This window comes from Ambystoma mexicanum, chromosome 3p (genome assembly GCF_040938575.1).
Source record: "Ambystoma mexicanum isolate Mex_15411 chromosome 3p, UKY_AmexF1_1, whole genome shotgun sequence".
In the NCBI taxonomy this organism is placed as follows: domain Eukaryota; kingdom Metazoa; phylum Chordata; class Amphibia; order Caudata; family Ambystomatidae; genus Ambystoma; species Ambystoma mexicanum.
The window spans coordinates 1,023,653,232-1,023,671,453 of record NC_090925.1 but is presented as its reverse complement, the minus strand read 5'-3'; positions in this window follow the sequence as shown (position 1 = coordinate 1,023,671,453).

The following is an 18,222-nucleotide window of genomic DNA, read 5'->3' as shown; positions in this document are numbered from 1 at the left end:
ACATAAAGAAAACAAACAACTGTCATGCAATGTTTAGTGTTTAGAAGAGGAGGTTACTAGTTTGAGGGTGGAAAGCGAAGTGGGTCTAAAAGGGGCTGCAAGGTTGGAATGGAAGCAGGGAAAAGTGAGTGCAATGCAGGGTGAGACAGAGGGTCTGAAAGCACTAATAGGAGAATTGAAATCACAGAATAGTGGTTTAAGAGAACAGTTGCTGCATTCACCTTACAGCTGCAAAGTATGCCAACAATTGAATTTATGTTTCAGGATGTGGGGTGCGAGAAGGCAGCATGCCTGCCAAGGGTTGTTCAGCTTCCAATATCTGCGGGAAAGTTTGTGGAGAACCTTCGGCTGGCATTGAGAGGGGAAGACAAGCTGTGAGCAAAGAGGAGGGATCTGTTTTTACTGAAGGGACAGAGACAGGCATAGGAGAGCAGAGAACACAACATTCTCACAGTTAAGGGTTTTCACAAGAAAATATGTAGCTTATGGACCCAGTTAAGATTTTGAAGGCACTTAAGGAGATTATAGGGCCATTAGCTCGATACAGGAATATTGCGAGCAGAATATTCAGATTTATCAAACACTAAGGCCCTAATTCACAGAAGCATTTTATAATGGCAAAACCCCATTGTAAAATGCTCTGTGAATCAGGGTGTAAATGTCCCAAAGATGCAGTTTATTTGTTTTTTCCACTGTACATTGGATGAAGCATATGCCAGAATTTTGCATAGTGTAAATGAACAGAACATTCTATCATGGTGGGACTACCAACAAGAAGTAAGAACATTTGGTTCACCCTACAAGTCACTGCAGGAAGCAAAGATGGCGGCTTATGCATTGTCAGCAGGCACAAAAGAATCACCTAAGCAATTTCTACAAACACTAAAAAGAACATTTTTACAATTTGAGGTCAGTTGTGATGTTATTTCAAATGAGTTAAAAATATATTCTTCCATGGTCTTAATCAGCCTATTGTAGGACAGTTGGCACGTGAATTTTTCGAATGAAAAAAGTATTAACTGGGTCTAGATCAAGCCATGAAGATGTGAAAAGTCAACTTCCAAAATGAGAATAAAGGCAAAGAGCTAAAATATGAAGGGAAAGAGGTGATAGATTCCCCTACAGTTGCAGTAATTAAATCAGGGAGGAATATGACACTGGAAACAGGACAGCAAAATAAAATGGCACGATACAGAATAAAAAGTACTTGCTAGAAAAAGGAAAGGAACCATCAGAAAGGCTGGCATCTCCAATGTCAGTGTTTCAATCCACTGTTACCAGGGATCAAGCTACCTAGGTAATTCCCCGGAATCTAGGGACTTCACCTCAGGTAGGATTTCTGTTCAGTGTAGCAGACTCAAACAGCACCCCAAGTCAATCAACTCATGGACCATACCTGGAGTTGGGAGCTCAAAGTAGGTTTAATCCTACCACAATGATATGTCTGAACAGTAGTCCAATGGAATCAAGATATGCAGACAGATTCATTGAAACAGACACTCAGCAAAGGGAGCAATATCAGCCTAATAAAATACATAATGTGACATATAGCCCACGCTCGTATACCCATGCCACAGGAAAAGGGGGTTATGGACAGAGAGCAAACCCACATTCTCCCCTGCCCTGTCAAAGGAATTGAGGGGAAAGACTAATCAAATGCAGTCACCTGATGGTAACCAGAACAGGGCAGAGCAATTTGAATCAAATCAGAATAGACCTAGAGCACAGAGTGGTGACTTTAGGGATCAAGTGAGGTTTCAAGCCTAGAAACACAAGTAGAGATGCTCGCTGAGCAAGTGGGGAGACACCCCTCACTGGAGAACAGGCACAAAATAACACACCATTGGATAAAGAATCAGCAATGTAGAGTATCTCCGATTTCGAGAATAAGGTATGTAATGACATTGGGAACAGAAACACACATAAAAACGTAGTGTTGTTTGACCTATAGTTAAGTAAATGCATTTACTCCATTCATGTGTATGAGAACAGCGAAAGACAAAGCAAAAATACACATGACTACACAAGCTTGGGTGGTGAACCCAAAGAACAGCGGGAGTGAAAACAGATTAAAAAGAAGTATATTGTATTTGGAGAGTGCAAGGAGAATGCAAATGAACACATAATGGGTGGTGAGAAAAAGGACCATCACTTATTTAATGCTTTGGATGGTTCAGTTCAGAAAGTACAAATGAGAGCACAGAACACATCAGAAACATGTAAAACAGAAGTAAATGAAATTACTACTGAGGATGAAGCAAATACAAAAATGTAATGGGATACCTTTACCCGGTAAATCTAATACTGTTCAAATTTCCACAGAGGAACACACTCCTCCAAGGACACATACAGGTAAGTTCCTAGAGGAATATTTAGTGCCACAGATGCTCAATGAGGTGCAGTTAACAGAAACATTTCAAGTGCAAGGTAAGTTCCAAACCAAAATATTCATGTGTTACCACATGAAAGAGGAGCTACTGAAAACACAGATAAATCATGTACCATAAAGAAGGTAAGTGATATTTTTTTTTATTTTTTTTATTTACTTGTCTATAATCAAAACAGAATTTGATTTTTACAAGAAGACATATCTCATAGCACATATAGTAAAAAGGTAGTGCACAAAGAACATAGAGATGAAGAAAACGGTTCTAGGTCATTTGGTCGAATATAAATAGTCGACAGGACAAATGGTCGACACCAAAAGGTCGACAGGTCAAATTGTCGAATTTATTTTTGTTTTTTCACATTCTTTTTTTTGTGGGGGGTCCCCCCTAATCCCCAACCCCCTTTTTTTTTGCTAAAAAACCCTTTTTTTCCCTAAACGAAAACCTAAAATATACATATATAAATACATAAAAAATTCGACCATTTGACCTGTCGACCAAACTGTGTCGACCATTTGTCTGTCGACCATTTGTCTGTCGACCATTTGACTAGACACCGAAGAAAACATAGTAAACATAGTAAATCACCCTGGATAGAAAGAAAGAAGCCACACAGAATGATAGAAATTTGGTAAGTGATACTGGGTGAACTGTCCCTCTCTATCATTAGTTTAAGTGCGGTCTCCAACATCTTTACTGCCGCTGTAGACCATTTAGTCTTTTCGCCTGCGGCCAGGCGACACCACCATGTGTCCTCCTCTCGAAGTGTCACATCATACACTAAGGGTAACAGAAAAGCTTCTTGCAGATGTGCTGTTTTGGCACAGTTCAGGAGTAAGTGTCTTAGAGTTTCCACCGCTTGTGTCTCTGGGCACAGTCTGCATGTTTTGGATAGCGATTTTGTTCGAATAGCTTTGATTTCTTGGATTGGCATTAAGTTAAATCTCATTTTCATGAATATTTTCTGTAGTCTTTTATCAGGGAATTTTATGCAGTAATTCAGAGGTATAGTCAACTTGTTTGTTGTTGGCGGGAGGTGGGCAAGTAACTTGTTTGCCATAGTTACCTCACATGTTTGGATCCAATCCTCTTGAGCTATTTTCCTCTTTATCTTATCAGGGTTTTGCATTAAGTCCTCGGACGTGCAGGCTAAATCTGCCAGCTTTTTTTGCAGTTTTTGCTCCCATTTGTTCAGGACGATGCATCATCCTTGTATAAATTCCTTCTGAATCGATTTATATATTGGAAGAGCGTCTGGTGAAATAATTTTCCGCAGAAGTCTTATCTGACTTTGTTTGACTGAAGTTTTCAGCGATAGTAGGCCCAGTTCACGTCTGATGGCTGAAATTGATGTCGATTTGTGGAGGCCCAAAACTGCTTTCCTCAGAAAACCTTCCAGTTTTGGCCATATCATGTCTTGGGTGTTCAGGGTCGGGTCCATAGCGTAGATTACCGATGGAACCACCTTTTGCTTGTAAAATTGTATTGCCAGTAGTAGGGAAAATTTTCCGTATTTCCGGTCTACTAGTTTGGTTTGGGTGGTTAATGTCTTGATTTTCACCCACAGGGCCTGGTGAATGGCCTTTTCCGAACGTGGTGTGTCAAACATTATTCCCAAGTATTTTATGCTGGCAACAATTTCTATCTTCGTGTTGTTTAAAAACCAGCGTCCGTTGTTATTTGTGGTTGATTGATTTTTCCCCATGATCAGAATTTTGGATTTGGCGATGTTTATTTCCAGATCATTTTCGTCTATATACTTGGCCAGATTGCTGAGTTGGCGCTGAAGCCCTATTTGGGACTGATCCATGACGATCAGATTGTCCGCGTAAAGTAGTTTGGATATTGAGGTATTTCCCACTTTTGGTGGGAAAGCTCTTACCGCCAGTTGGGTGTATTGAAAATCGCCCAGAAATGCAATAAAGAGGGCCGGGCAAGCGGACACCCCTGCTTCACGCCGCGTTCTGATGGAAATTGGTCTGACATCATTCCTTGTCTATTTAGACGAACTCTCAACTTTGTGTCCGTATGAAGTCTAATCATCGGTTCTAGGATTTCCTCTGGGCAATTCCAGTATGATAGTTTGGACCATAGCTTCAGCCGACCGATTTTATCAAAAGCTTGTGTCAAATCTATGAAGGCTATGAATACTTTTGGTGCACCATTCTTCACGTTTTATTTTATGATGTTTAGTATCAAGATGTTAATACTTGTGCTTGCATTTTTGACAAAGCCCGTTTGTAGTTGGTCCAAACATGGAGATGTTCTTGCCCATCTGTGGAATCTGGTAAGAAGAAGAGTTGCAAAAATCTTGCCCATGATGTCTAGGAGGGCGATGGGATGGTAATTTGCTGGATTATCTCTGTTACCCTTTTTGAAGATGGGAACTATTAATGCTTCCGTCCATGTTTTTTGAATTTGTTTCTTGGTCTGGCATTGATTAAAGATTTTTGTTATTAGAGCAGACCATTCCTGGGGATGTTGTTTAAGGTCCATATTGGTTAGACCATCAGGTCCCGGTGCCCTTGACGTTTTCAATTTCAATATTGTGGTCAAAATCTCAACTTGGTCTGCAAGGTCAGCCATGTTGTCTCCGAGGGAGATATATAGTTTCCTGTAGTTTTGGGCAAAGATGCAAAATGCGCTGCGAAGTTGGTTATCCAAGTTGATTCCGTTATTACACTTGACAGTTGATTGTTTGTCTCACTGCTTTTGTTTTTGATTAGAGCCCAAAAGTCTCTCGAGTTTTTTTACGTCAAGGTTTTCAGCATTTGTTCAACGTTCTGATACATAGCACCTTTATGATGTTTCAACCATACTCTGTATGATTTTGTGGCAGCTATGGAAATTTCTTTTTACTCAATATTGTCAGAGACTTTCGTCAACCGCCTCAGTTTGCGGACTTCTCTTCTTTTTAGAACCAGTTGAGTATCATATTCGTGGGTCCTATTTCCATTTTCTGGAGTTTGATTTCCTTGCTTTTTCCTGTACATCACGAAGAATGGGAGATAATTAGGTCTAATTTGCGTGCACGTGGTGCTTTTGTTTTCCTTGTTGAATTTTTGAGTGATCTCCTTGATGTTTGTCGCTGTAAGTTGGTTTTGCAAAGACTTACGTGATACCTCCACATCAAATGGATAGGTTTCTTTTGGAATGCTCACTGATTCGAAAGTCTTTGTCAGCAGGTTGTGATCGCTGGCTTTAGTTCAGAAGACTTAGAAAAAATCGACAGAAGGTAGAAGAGAATGTGAAAAAAATATATGGTCCAGCGTCGCTGAGGTGTCAACTCGTTCCCAGGTTGGAACTGCTGGAAAATGGCCTCGTAATGTTGCCACGTTATGGAAATTTCTGGAGTCCATAAAGTCTGACCATAGTGCACCTCGTTCTAGAGATGGGAAAGGATGGATACTTGCCGGAGGTTGCTCACGCCTAGCTTTCAGATCTAAGCAGATGAGAATGTGGTCGGTGGCCAATTCGGCGGTAAATTTGTCTAGGGTGTCCGCGACAGCACTGCAGAAATAAGAGTTATTTGTTTTTTGCGGATTCCAATAGACATTTATGATAGCTAGATTGGATTTTGTTTTTCCCCCTGATGCCTTTTCCGGGTGAAGCCACTCTGTTTGTAGAGCCAAAATGCCATAGGTTAAGGTCACTGTCTTTTTGATAGAGATGCATGAACCAAGTTTGACTGCAGTTAAGAGGCCTGACGATGGTCTGCCGAACATGCCCTTGCTCGCTGGAGAAATGCAAGTTTCATATCCGTCGATCGTTGGTTGTTCCATCAGCCAGGTCTCCTGCAGGCAAATGTCAAATTGGGCCAAGACAAATGCATCTGGTTTAGTCAGATGTTGGTGGCCTCTCGTATACCACGAGCACATAGATGTTCCCTTGGGTTGGACCTCTGCGCAAAGTTCAGGAATTGTGTTGCTGGTCGACGTCGCTGAGCCATTTTGTTGTTATTTTTGGGGGTTTGGATTTAACACCTTTTTCAACCATCTCCATGGACCTGAATGTTCACGTTTTTTGTTGTGGGACCACTCAGAGCTTTGGTCGGACGAAGAGCCGTGTCTACGATTTTTCTCCAGTCTGTAATTTTTTCTTATGTTTTCTGTATATTTTGGTTTTTTGTAGTTTGCGTTCTCATTTGTTGGATAGTATTTTGATTGAAATCTCCCTCGGCGGCTCTCCCCTTCTTCATTGTACATCCCGCTTCTTTTGTTTGTAATCTGCTCTTCTATGTTCTTTTGATGGTCACGGTTCTTTTCTGCCATTTTATTTGAGGGATGAGTGTTTCTATCCACTATCGCTGGTGTGGTAATTTCCACAAGGGCAAAACCCATTTCGTTCAAGGCCAAGATCACATCTTGTTTTAGATCAGTGCTTGCAGCCTTTGTGACATAGAGATATGCTTTTGCCTTCTCGTCTCTCTGATATGGTTCAATTAGCACAAAGTCTGCCGTATCTAGAGATTTCAGCTTTGGGATTTTGGCTAAGATTTTGAGGATTGTCTTTCTGTTTAATACAAAAATGTTTTTCCCAGCTGTCATTTGCTCCATCTTGAAGATTCATGTTTGGGAAAATCTTGTGGTCGTTGTTAATCCTGTCCGTGGCTTAGCCGTATTTATTTTGTTAATGCTTTTCAGCCTTTGCGGGTGGTTTCATTTTTTTCTGGAGTTTGTTTCACTTTTGTTGTGTTTTCTTTAGTGGATCCAATGGAACCTTTCCCGCCTCTTCGTGAACAATGTCTTTGGGTCAATGAGTTCCCGATGTGGTCGTAATCATGGATGGTTTCTTCTGTTCCTCTAGAGCTATGGTTTTGACTGCTATATTTGCAGTCAGCTCTGGGTTTTGTTGAATGTCATCTGGGGAGTCGTATACTCCTTCTTGATCCAAATGGACTGTTAGGTCTGAGAGTGACAAATTTCCCGATGTGTCTGCCACAGATGAACTGGAATTATCTAATTCAATTATCGCTTGTTCCTGCGATGTGTTGTAGGAAACTGGACCTCGGGATGTTGTAAAAGTTGTAGATGGTGTGGCTTCTTGGGTTGATACTGATGGAGTTGAGTTTACAATATTGAAAATTGTGGCAACTTTAGGCAGGTCTTTGTTTCGCGATTTTGTATCAGGACGACGGATAGGTCTAGTGGAACCATTGTTTACACCATCAGTTTTTGGCTCCTTTACACTCAGCGATGAAGTGTGTGTTCCATTTCGAATTCAGCTGGATTTCTCGTAAGCAAATTGTATTAAATTTGGTTTCAATTAGATTTTCAAGTCGTGCAAGATTTTCATCACGTTGTCTTTCTTTCTCAATGTTCTTTTGGGTTAAAGCTGTAATAAAACCCTCCAAAAAGGTTATTTTGGTGTTTGTCATGGTTGATAGTGCTACTAAATCTTTCATTGAGCCATTTATTGATTCATATAGTTTTACAAAGGGGGCCATTCCCACCGTGATTGCTGACATGATCGTAACAAGATACTTTTTTTTGTTGGAGTATCTTTGGGAAGATTCCCAAAAGTGTCGCTAGGTCTTCTATTTCTGACTCGGGTTGAGATGTTGTTTGGATGGTCACTTTGAATTAAAGATCTCCTAGACAGGAGATCAGTAGTGTTCCTTGTTTGCCCCAGCTGGGCCAGCACTGATTGAGCCAGTAGAGGTTGGAATGTGCTTCTTTGATCCAGTCCATTGGTTACCGTGGAATTGACTGAAGACATTAATAAATCGTTTCCTAGTCCTGATCTCTCAGGACGATGGGGCGGGACATCATCGTCGAGCAAGTTGAATGAGGCCGTAGCTACACCCCTAGGTAGGAAGTTGGGGACGTTGTTCCTCCTGTAGAGGTCACTAGAACTTTCTGGGCCTGGGACAATGTCCTGCGAGCCAGAGGACTCTGCTAGGATGGTTTGGCAGGGGACTTCTATGGTTTTTCTTTGTTTAGACCCTGAGGGAGCTTCTAAAACTGCGTTAACCATTTCAGCATCTGAAAGTTCTACCTCAGAATCTAGTTTCCTCTTTGTTTGTTTGAAGAAGAAGTCTTTTAGGGCATGAGACATCACAGGATTCGCAGGAGTAGCTTTCCCGATTCTCCCTTTTGAGTTGGTGCTCTAAGTCCCTTTTTTTGCTGTTGACGGCCTTGTTGCAAAAGTTCCCCTGCTCGTTGAGGATCTTTTTTGTCAAAGCTCTTTTTTTTAGCAGTGCCACTGCTATGTCTCTTTTATGTGTGATGAAGTCATTTGCAGAAACGTTTGATGGACTATGTCATGATCTCTGCTTCCAAAAGGTCAGGGTTTTCCCAACTCCCTTGGAAGCAGATTCATAACCTAGGTTCCGAGTGCCAACCAGTCCCAATTGGGACCTTTTGGACCCAGTCCTGGCGCCAGTGGCACCAGGCTCATAAATATACCCAGTCCCAGCGCTGGAAGCGCCGGGCTCATAATGCTTGGGTGGACTTACCTGCAGCAGACCATGCTGCTTACTTGCCTGCCAGTTGAGCCTCTGATCCTCTTCTGTTTGGAACTACTTTTCCTGTTGGGTGGGGCAGGAGCCACTCCCTAGGTTCAGAACACTGGAACTCTTCTGGAAAGCAGGAACTCTTTTCTTACCTAGGCGTGGCTGTGGAAGGAGACAGCTAAGCACTACAGGAGGCTATTTAAACCACACCCGATGGATGAATCTTGCTTTGCATTATTCTGCATCCTCTGCAGCAGAACGCTCATCGTGTCTTCTGCATCTGATCCTGGGCCTAAGGAAAAAGGCTTACCATCCTGAATCCAGTCTTCAGCAACACCTATAAAGACAAGAAAGAACAGGTTAGCATTACGGTCTTCAGTGACAGCTCTTCACTTACCTGGGCCATCGGCTGTCACCAACGCCTCGCGCTGCATTCTGAAAGACAAAGGCTTACCTACTCTTCGTGCGCTCCGGAGGTCTTCACACTGCATTCCAGCATCTGAAAGACAAAAGCTTACCAACTCTTCGCACGCTCCGGAGGCCTTCGGCGCTGCATCCCGCATCTGAAAGACAAAACAAGGTGCGTTTAAAGACATTGGGGAACTTTAATACTCACGTGCCATTACTCCTTTCCACATCTAACCCAGTGGGTATTCCGGCACCCTGCAGCCGCTCCGAACTTGTACCTGCAAAATAAAAAGACAGTTAGAGCGCATCATGAAGCAGGCAACAAGCGCTTACTTATGTGCTTCCAGGCGCTTCTATTCATCACACAGGCTCCATCTTCAACTCACTTCAGCCCGTCATCCACCATCGCCGGAACCCTGCAAAACAAGAGACATCATTACTAAAGACTTTAAAGACATTAGAATTACTCGAAACTTACCGTTTGTGCAGTAAACGACGGACAGCAGTCCTCTGAAGTCAAGAGGCCTGCTCCCCTTATCCAGTGAAGAAACTGGTTACAGCACCCTGCCCCGAGGCAGATGGAGAGCACAGCGTTCACTTACCTAAGGTGAGAGCGTTAACCTTCAGGGTTCTACAGGAGAAGAGAAAGGGAAGAAGAGAGAGACATTCAATAACCCAGTTCATTAATCCCATATTTTCTATCTGCAGACATCTTACCCTTCGAGTCAAACATACAGTGCACAGAGGTCCAGCCCAAAGAGCCAGCCGTGTGTTACACATCACCTGTGAAGATACGGTATACGCCCAGTAAAGACCGGCGCCTCTACGGGAATCAGGTGAGCGTTACAGAATGCAAAGCCTACCACAAAACTCCCGTCCAGGCGCTATGGAAACCTCGGATACCGACCAACTAGCCCAGTTACTTGGGGAACTAAGGGCAGAAGTGCATGCAGCCCGTCAGGAAACAAACGCTCTAAGAAGGGAACTGATTATTTCCAAGGAGCGAACAGATGATCCCGCTAGACAATTGCTACAGTCACAAGCCGGACAGACCCCGTTACCCGCATCTGGGGGAAATCTTCCTTCTACATCCTCTATGAATCCAGTGCAGATCAACCTACCTGGGAATGTACCTCTGGCTCCGCCCGAACGATTTTCTGGTGACCCAAAGAGGTTTGCAGTATTTATCAATCAGTGCCGGTTGCATTTCTTATGCCGGCCAGCAGCCTTTCCAACTGATCAAGCTAAAGTAGCTTTTGTGCTTTCGTACCTTAGTGGCAATGCGGCAGACTGGTCGATCCCTCTAGTAAATCAAGATGATCCGGTCCTCCATGATTTTCAAGCTTTTCAGCTCAGTATGGAAAAACTGTTCGCAAGACATTCACAGGGGCAGACCTTGGACAATGAGCTTCTTTCGTTGCGACAAGGTAATCAAGACCTTTTGGCTTATATTGCGTCTTTCAACAGACTGATAGTGGAAACTCAATGGCCTGAGGACAAAAGGATTACGCTGTTTTATAGAGGTCTGCGTGGAGAGCTCAAAGATGTGTTAGCCCAAGTAGTGAATCCCCCACAAGATTGTTCGGACTATATAGACTTAGTCGTTCAAATAGATCACAGACTGCAGAACAGGAAGGCCGATCGTTCCAAGTTTGATGCTCGAGTATTTTCCAAACCGCCAACTCCTTCCAAAGGAGTAGACTCCGGGGAACCCATGCAAATAGGGGGTCTGAAAGGTCCTCTAACACAAACGGAGCGGGAAAGGAGAAAACAGTTGCAATTATGCCTCTATTGCGGAAACTCAGGGCACTTTCTTCGAGACTGTAAGGTGAAACCTGCTAAGAAGGCAGTAGGAGCTGCAGTTACCAAAGTTACAAACTCTGAGCAGGGAAACGACCTCGCCCGACAAGAATAGAGGTCCTCTTGCCGAGCGTGAAAACCAGTTCCGTGATCTCGCATTTCGTGATACCTATGGTCCTAATTAGCCCTGATAATCCGGATCGATTACATGCAATTGAAGCTTACGTCGACAGCGGTGCCATCGGCAATTATGTGGATCATGAAATGGTTTTGAGGATGAATCTAACTCTTTGTCCCAAGGCTGTAAAGGACGTCATTACTACGGTGGATGGAACGGAGATAGCCTCCGGGCCAGTAACGCATACCACTCAAGAAGTGACGCTAATAAGTCAAGATGGACACCATGAGAAGATCGTGTTCGATGTGATCAAGGCCCCTCAGTTTCAGATTATTCTAGGAATACCTTGGTTAGAGAAACACAATCCTCTGATCGATTGGCGAGCAAGAACGGTCCAGTTTCCAGAATGTGTCTCTACTTGTCACCCTCCACCTGGTGTTGCACTGGCAGCAATTTCTTCAGAGACTCCCCAGTTACCTCCCGAATACCTAGAATACCAAGATGTTTTCCGGAAGGATCAGGCTAACTCTCTACCTCCTCATAGGTCTTATGACTGTCAGATAGACCTGATGCCTGGATCTACTCCTCCTTGTAGTAGAATTTATGCCCTCACCGAGCCTGAGAACCTTCACCTTCGACAATACCTGGATCAATACCTGGCAAATGGGTTTATTCGTCCTTCCAAGTCCCCTGCTTCTTCAGCTTTGTTCTTCGTTCCAAAAAAGGAAGGAGACCTTAGAACTTGTATAGATTATCGCTCCCTGAACCAGATCACCGTTAAGAATAGATATCCGTTACCTTTGATCCCTGAACTCCTGGACCAAGTCAGAAAAGCATGCATATATACAAAGCTGGATCTTAGAGGAGCTTACCACTTGGTACGAGTAAAAGAGGGCGATGAATGGAAGACGGCCTTCCGCACCAAGTATTGGCTATTTGAATATCAGGTCATGCCCTTCGGACTTTGCAATTCCCTGGCCGCCTTTCAATATTTTATGAACGATGTCCTCAGAGAGCTCATAGATGTGTGTGTTGTTGTTTACATTGACGACATCCTCGTTTATTCTTCATCGGAATCTGAACATCGGAAACACGTGAAAATGGTCCTCGAAAGATTGCGTCAACACAAACTTTTCGCTAAGTTGGAAAAACGTGTTTTCAACGTGACTGAAGTTGAATTCTTGGGATTCATATTATCACCTGGCGGAGTGCGTATGGATTCAAAGAAGGTCGATGCAGTTCTCAAATGGCCATCACCATCCTCCGTAAAAGGTGTGCAAAGCATGTTAGGCTTCGCTAACTTTTACCGCAGGTTTATCCCCGAATTCTCTCGAATAGTCCAGCCCATTACTGCCTTGTTAAAGAAAAACAAAAGTTTTGAATGGTCTGCCGAGGCGGAACAAGCTTTCCAGGATTTGAAGACTAAATTTATCTCTGCACCAATCTTAAAACACCCTTGCCCCGAACTCCCCTACATTGTGGAAACTGATGCTTCAAGCCTTGCCATGGGGGCAGTTCTATCACAGAAGGACCCGGTAACCAATCAGTTGCATCCCGTGGCATTTTGGTCCCGCAAATTCTCGCCTCCTGAAATCAATTACACGATTACTGACAAGGAACTTCTGGCTATCAAGTCTGCCTTTAAGGCTTGGCAGCATTATCTGCTGGGGGCCCGACACACCGTTACTGTGATTACGGATCAACGAAACCTGCAATATTTGAAAACCGCAAAAGCCCAATCCTCTAGACAACTCCGTTGGGCATTATTCTTTGCCGAGTTTGACTTCATAATTACCTATCGACCTGGTACAAAAAACTGTAAAGCTGATGCCCTTTCTCGGATGGGAGTGGAAGAACACTTGATCAACCCTAAACCTGTACCAATCATTCCCGAACAAAGAATTCTGGGTGTAATCGCCACACAATCCATAGAGGAAGTTAAGGATAAAGCCAGGCAACTTGTAACTCCAGCAGACATACAGAATTGGCATCTGCAAGGAAAGGACTTTGCAGCAAAGGACAACTTATTGTATTTCCAAGAACGATTATACCTACCCAGCACAGATTTACAGAAAGAAGTAATCTCTTGTTATCACGATTCTTTAATGGAAGGACATCCCGGTATAGCCAAGACCTCAGAAAAGATCAAGCGCTACTTCTGGTGGCCGTCTTGGAAAAAAGATATCAGAGACTTTATAATGTCCTGTGGAGTATGCGCCCAAAACAAGAGTCAAAAGGAAAGACCAGCAGGCCTCTTACGCCCTATTGACATCCCACCTCACCCTTGGCATACGCTTTCTATGGGCTTCATCACCGATCTACCTCCATGCTCCGGATACAATACGATTCTAGTAATCGTGGACTTATTCTCCAAGATGGCGCATTTCATTCCGCTCAAAGGCTTGCCAACAGCAGCAACTCTGGCCCGAGAATTTCTCGAAAACATCGTCCGACTACACGGTTTTCCTTCGGTTCTAATTTCGGATCGAGGTAGTCAATTTATTTCTCATTTTTGGCAAAGTTGCTGTCGGTCGGCTCAAATTGATGTGGGACTATCGACCAGTCACCACCCTCAGACCGACGGACAAACCGAGAGGACCATTCAAACTCTGGAACAGTATTTACGCTGCATGCTGCAACAAACTGAAAAAACTTGGAAAGACATCCTTTGGATTGCCGAATATGCCTACAATAACTCTGTCCATTCGGGAACTAGGAAAACCCTGTTTTTTCTTTTGTATGGCAGTCACCCTCGAACCTCGGAGTTGGATCCCCTCCAAGATCTTGAAACACCAGCAGTAGACTACCTGCATTCTACAATCACCCAAGCCTTTAAGGAAGCTGTTTCTCACCTTCAAAGGGCTAAAGAACAATACAAGAAAGGAGCAGATCAACATCGGAAGGAAGCCCCTCAATATCGAGTAGGGGATCAAGTCTGGTTATCCACCAAATATCTACCTCTAAAAGGGCCACGCACATTCAACCCAAGATACCTTGGTCCCTATTCCATCACTACCATAGTAAACCCAGTAGCGGTCAAGTTGGACTTGCCCCCGCACATGAAGATACATCCGGTCTTCCATGTCTCTCTATTAAAACCCGTGCAACCTCAAACCCGACTAACTAAATCTCCAAAACCTATCCTAGTTGATGGGGAACTCGAGTTTGAAGTCAAAAGCATTCTGGACTCCAAGATCTCCAAATCTAAACTATTTTACCTAATTGACTGGAAAGGCTACGGCCCCTGTGAGAGATCCTGGGAACCTGCTGAATATGTCCACGCTCCTCGCCTAATCAAAAGATTTCACCGAACATTTCCTGACAAGCCAAAACCCCCGGAGAAGCCCGGTTTGGGTGGGGCCTTGAGGGGGGTACTGTCATGATCTCTGCTTCCAAAAGCTCAGGGTTTTCCCAACTCCCTTGGAAGCAGATTCATAACCCAGGTTCGAGTGCCAACCAGTCCCAATTGGGACCTTTTGGACCCAGTCCTGGCGCCAGTGGCACCAGGCTCATAAATATGCCCAGTCCCAGCGCTGGAAGCGCCGGGCTCATAATGCTTGGGTGGACTTACCTGCAGCAGACCATGCTGCTTACTTGCCTGCCAGTTGAGCCTCTGATCCTCTTCTGTTTGGAACTACTTTTCCTGTTGGGTGGGGCAGGAGCCACTCCCTAGGTTCAGAACACTGGAACTCTTCTGTAAAGCAGGAACTCTTTTCTTACCTAGGCGTGGCTGTGGAAGGAGACACCTAAGCACTACAGGAGGCTATTTAAACCACACCTGATGGATGAATCTTGCTTTGCATTATTCTGCATCCTCTGCAGCAGAACGCTCATCGTGTCTTCTGCATCTGATCCTGGGCCTAAGGAAAAAGGCTTACCATCCCGAATCCAGTCTTCAGCAACACCTATAAAGACAAGAAAGAACAGGTTAGCATTACGGTCTTCAGTGACAGCTCTTCACTGACCTGGGCCATCGGCTGTCACCAACGCCTCGCGCTGCATTCTGAAAGACAAAGGCTTACCTACTCTTCGTGCGCTCCGGAGGTCTTCACACTGCATTCCGGCATCTGAAAGACAAAAGCTTACCAACTCTTCGCACGCTCCGGAGGCCTTCGGCGCTGCATCCCGCATCTGAAAGACAAAACAAGGTGCGTTTAAAGACATTGGGGAACTTTAATACTCACGTGCCATTACTCCTTTCCACATCTAACCCAGTGGGTATTCCGGCACCCTGCAGCCGCTCCGAACTTGTACCTGCAAAATAAAAAGACAGTTAGAGCGCATCGTGAAGCAGGCAACAAGCGCTTACTTACGTGCTTCCAGGCGCTTCTATTCATCACACAGGCTCCATCTTCAACTCACTTCAGCCCGTCATCCACCATCGCCGGAACCCTGCAAAACAAGAGACATCATTACTAAAGACTTTAAAGACATTAGAATTACTCGAAACTTACCGTTTGTGCAGTAAACGACGGACAGCAGGCCTCTGAAGTCAAGCGGCCTGCTCCCCTTATCCAGTGAGGAAACTGGTTACAGCACCCTGCCCCGAGGCAGATGGAGAGCACGGCGTTCACTTACCTAAGGTGAGAGCGTTAACCTTCGGGGTTCTACAGGAGAAGAGAAAGGGAAGAAGAGAGAGACATTCAATAACCCAGTTCATTAATCCCATATTTTCTATCTGCAGACATCTTACCCTTCGAGTCAAACATACAGTGCACAGAGGTCCAGCCCAAAGAGCCAGCCGTGTGTTACACATCACCTTTGAAGATACGGTATACGCCCAGTCAAGACCGGCGCCTACGGGAATCAGGTGAGCGTTACAGACTATGCATTGATTTGCGGTCTAAATCTGAATCCATAGACTCAGCCCCCTTTGGATTGCAAGGGGTATTTTGAAGATTGTCTTTTTTTCTGATTGATTGAGTAAGCCGCAGAGAGGACATGGAGGCAGCAGAGGGCACCTCTGAGTCCTCGCCGTGTGTGTTTGTCATTTTGGCAGCCTAACTGGCGTGGATCTCCACTTGTGTGCTAGAATGCGGAGCCTCTACCTCAGCTGCTGTCGCCTGTCCGACCTCCGCTGCGGAAGCTGGAGACACACCATCCCCCGCCGTCTTCAGCGCGGAATAAGCGGAGGCTTCGCCTGACTCTCCCCCAGCTTGGGTCGCTGTGCTGAGGGCTGAGGTCGGCCTTGCGGCGTCCTTTGACAGTGCTTGGCTCCACCTCACTCGCTGCAACGGCGGCCTGCGGAGCACAAACAGACGGCAGCGGGGGAGGTCGAGCTTCAGACGGCGGACCCGCCGGCGGCAAGGCAGGCTGTGCAAACGATGCCACCTCTACAGGGTGGATCGCTGTATCCACTGGTAAGAGTCGAGCAGGCGGCATTGAGAAAGGAGTTGAGGGAGGGGGCAAGGATGAAGCAGGGTCAGGCGGAGGAAAGGTTGTTGGCGTAAGGGGTGCATCGTCCCAGCTACTTTCCTCACTGCTTTCTTTCGACTCTCTAATCAACACTCCATCTTCGGCGCCTTCGAAGTCGGACCTCACGTCCTCCAAGAGGCGGGCGAGCGTTTCACTGGGAATTGGGGATATTTGCCCAATTGTAGTCAATGATTTTTTCTATGATGCCATGGTAGAACTAGGATTAGAACCACCATTTTTTCCCGCACTCAAACCTATACGGCTTTCTTTCCGATTTTCTAAACTGGTGTATTGGCTCCTCAGCACCCTGCCTGAAGGACTTTTTTGCTGAGGCCGGGGCTGGGGAGTCGAATTGTCCAGGCTATGTATCTTATCACTATGAAAGTCTGTATCTCTAAGGAGAAACGGCAGAGCTTTAGGGTCTGCTTTCAAGGCCATACCTCCTCACCTCAGAGCCTCATTAGACTGCTGTTGACTGCTCGCACCTCAGCGAGCCAACTCCATGTGCCGCTCTGCTCGAATGCTGGGGTTTTTAACCTCTGATGCAGGCTCTGATGCAGGCACTGTAGAAAGACTCCAGGCAGGAAGTAAGGAGGGCAGGGACTGCTGTTGACTGCTCGCACCTCAGCGAGCCAACTCCGCGTGCCGCTCCGCGTGAATGCTGGGGTTTTTAACCTCTGATGCAGGCACTGATGCAGGCACTGTAGAAAGACAGCAGGCAGGAAGCAAGGAGGGCAGGGACTGCTGTTGACTGCTCGCACCTCAGCGAGCCAACTCCGCGTGCCACTCCGCGTGAATGCTGGGGTTTTTAACCTCTGATGCAGGCAGTGATGCAGGCACTGTAGAAAGACTCCAGGCAGGAAGCAAGAAGGGCAGGGGCTGCTGTTGACTGCTAAGTGATAATGCTGAAAAGATTGTGGAACAAAGCAGATAAGGAATTGAGTGACAACTCAAGTGGGCCCCTTATTCGGGGAGGCCAGTCATTCACAAAGCTTAAGATGGATTTAGAGGACAGAAAAATAAAAAAAGAAGATAGGAAAATAGAAAATGGGACGGTCCATAACATGCCCCTTTGTTTAGCAAGAAGTTAGGAGGGCTTAAGAAAATTCAGTACTGATATCAGTTACAACTCTGATTTCCTATGTATACTAGAGGAAGGTGAGGATCGATATTATGCCCCTATAACAGTAGAAAAGCAGTGCACTGTGTTTGTGATGGTGGATACAGGAGCAGAAGCTACTTTAATATCAAGCAAAATGCTGCATAGCATAAATGAAGGAAAACAACAAAAAACACTTCAGAATTAAGACAGATAAAGGGCCCTGTGTATAATTTTAATGTTGAAGAAATACTGGTGGAAGGTGCTACTGAAGTTAACCTTAAGGTAAATAAGCGTACATTGAGACAAGTCACTCCAATTGAGCAGACACCCTTCCTGGTAGGTATAAATTGTCTGAAGCATCTGTCGCACTAAGTGATGAAGTAAAGGTTGTTCTGTGGTCATTGGCCAACAAGCCCCTGAAGCCCCAAAAAGTGGTAGCCCAGGTTAGCCATGCAAAAGAATGGCACGCAATAGCCAAGACAGAAAGACCTATTGATGTTTATCTTCAAAATGGCTGTGTCCCTAGTGTTACTGACAT